The following is a 2,662-nucleotide window of genomic DNA, read 5'->3' as shown; positions in this document are numbered from 1 at the left end:
GCTAAGAAGTTTCCTAAACACAGCCAAACACTTCAAGGGACAGAGTACTGGGGCAGGGGCCTGGAGACCATGATTTCAGGGACATCTATGTCAATTGGCATAACGAAGTTTATTAAGAAAATGTTCTGCCTCCCACTTTGGTGAATGGCGTCTGGGGTCTTAAAAGCTTGTGAGCGGCCATCTAAGACTCAATGATTAGTCCCAACCCATCGTGGAGCAAAGGAGAATGAAGAACACCAAAGACACAAGGAAAATATTAGCCCAAGAGACAAAAGGGCCACATAAACCAGAGACCTCATCAGCCTGAGACCAGAAGAACTAGACGGTGCCTGGCTACTAGCAATGACTGCCCTGGGAGGGAGCACAACATAGAGTCCCTGATGGAGCAGGAGAAAAGTGGGGTTCAGAACTCAAATTCATGTAAAATGACCAGACTTAATGGTCTGACGAAGACTAGAGGATCCCCAGAAGATATGGCACCTGGACTCTCTGTTAACCCAAAACTAAAACTATCCCTGAAGCCAATCCTTCGGACAAAGATTAGACTGAACTGTAAAACATAAAATAATACTCATGAATAATGTGCTTCCTAGTTCAAGCAGATACACGAGACTAAATGGGCAGCTCCTGTCCGGAGGTGGGATGAAAAGGCAGAAAGTGATAGGAGCTGGTTGAATGGACACGGGAAATGCGGGGTGGAAAGGGGGAGTGTGCTGTCACATTATAAGAATTGCAACTAGGGTCACATAACAATATGTGTATACATTTTTGTATGATAAATTAACTTGCGCTGTAAACTTTCACCTAAAGCACAATTAAAAAACAAAAACAAAAACAAAAAACCTTTCCAGACTTATTTCTCAATATTCGACTACATATTTTTTATCATCCTGAACATGATCTAGGTTTCCAAATTTGTTCCTAACCCATCTACAATACACTCCTGTTCCAACTTTGCTTGTTGAAATCCTAACAGTGTTCCAAATGCAGTGCAAATTTCTTAATTAAGCTTGTCTTGATCAAGGTGTTCCTCTCTGGAAAGTGCGTATTCTTATCCTCTCTCTCTCTCTTTCTTTCTGTCTTATTCTCTCTCTCTTCCTTCTTCTTTCTTCTCCTTCTCCCCCTCCTCCTTCTCCTTTTTTCTCTTCTTCATCTTTTTTTTTTTTTTTTTTTAACACAAATGCTGTTCTTTCATGTAGTATCATACCAGCAACTGTTGGATTACATCGCAACAGTTAGATTACATATTATAACAACTTTAAAATTGTATGAATTTTTGATGCCTTTGAATCATGGTGTTGGCAAAGAATATTGAATGTACCATGGACTGCCAAAAGAACAAACAAATCTGTCTTAGAAGAAGTACAACTAGAAAGCTCATTAGAAGCAAGGATGGCAAGACTAGGTCTCATATACTTTGGACATGTTATCAGGAGGGATCAGTCGCTTCAGAAGGACATCATGCTTGGTAAAGTAAAGGGTCAGCGGAAAAGAAGAAGACCCTCAACGAGATGGATTGACACAGTGGCTGCAACAATGGGCTTAATTAAGTATAACAAGGATTGTTGGGATAGTGCAGGACCGGGCAGTGTTTCATTCTGTTGTACATAGGGTCACTTGAGTTGGAATTGACTCGACAGCACCTAAAAACAACATGAATTTTTAAGGGCAAATTAATGTTTTCCCTATTAGATATTATTTACAACAGGAATTAAAAATAATGATTTTTTTCCTTTTTATGTTAGAATTTTAATGCATTTTATACATAACTTGAAGTCTTTCACAAGATTAAGAAAGCATTTCGTACTGAACTTTAGCATACATAAACTAGCCTCTCATATTAAATATCAATAAGTAGGGAATCAACTCTTTGGGATAATCTAGAGCTGATATTTTATTAGAACAGAAAGCAACTAATTAAATGATAATTCAAAGTAATACATTCTTTCAGGTAATTGGCAAATAATATATTACAGCTACAAAAGAAGACATACAGAAAAATTATTTTGTTAAATCTAATAAAGGTTAAAAATTAAGCAGCTAAAATTTTGATATAATTTGTGAACCACTTGTCTTAGTTATCTAGTGCTGCTATAACAGAAATATCGTAAGTGGGTGGCTTTAACAAACATAAATTTACTTTCTCACAGTTTAGGACTCTAGAAGTCAAAATTCAGGGTGCTGGCTCTAGGGGAAGGTATTACCTCTCTGTCAACTCTAGAGGAAGGTCCTTGTTGTTTCTTTGACCTTTTGCTCCTGGGCAATCTTCATGTGGCTTAGCATCTGTCTTCCTCTATCTTTGCTTCTCTTGCTTGCTTTTTAATCTCTTTTATATCTCAAAAGAGATTGACTTAAAACACACCCCGTGGGAGGCGTGATCAACATGGCGAGTAGTTAGACGCTTCCTATATCCCTTTTACAACAAAGACCTGGAAAAACAAGTGATTTGATTCTATGTGAATATCGGGCAGCCCTGAACAAGGCAAGATTAAGAAATCCGTCTCAGTGATACAGGAGAGGAAGACCGTTTGGAAGAGGTGAGGAGGGCTAAAGCTGCGGTGGTGAAACTGCAGAGCCACAGCCACGCAGGTCCGCAGTGAAGCAGGCAAACAGCTGTGCTGTGCGCGTGCTCGGGAAGCAGTTTCCACATTGAGAGAGACCC

Source organism: Trichechus manatus, unplaced genomic scaffold (assembly GCF_000243295.1).
Source record: "Trichechus manatus latirostris isolate Lorelei unplaced genomic scaffold, TriManLat1.0 scaffold00158, whole genome shotgun sequence".
NCBI classification, from domain to species: domain Eukaryota; kingdom Metazoa; phylum Chordata; class Mammalia; order Sirenia; family Trichechidae; genus Trichechus; species Trichechus manatus.
The sequence above is the reverse complement of the archived record's forward strand: the minus strand, read 5'-3'. Positions refer to the sequence as shown.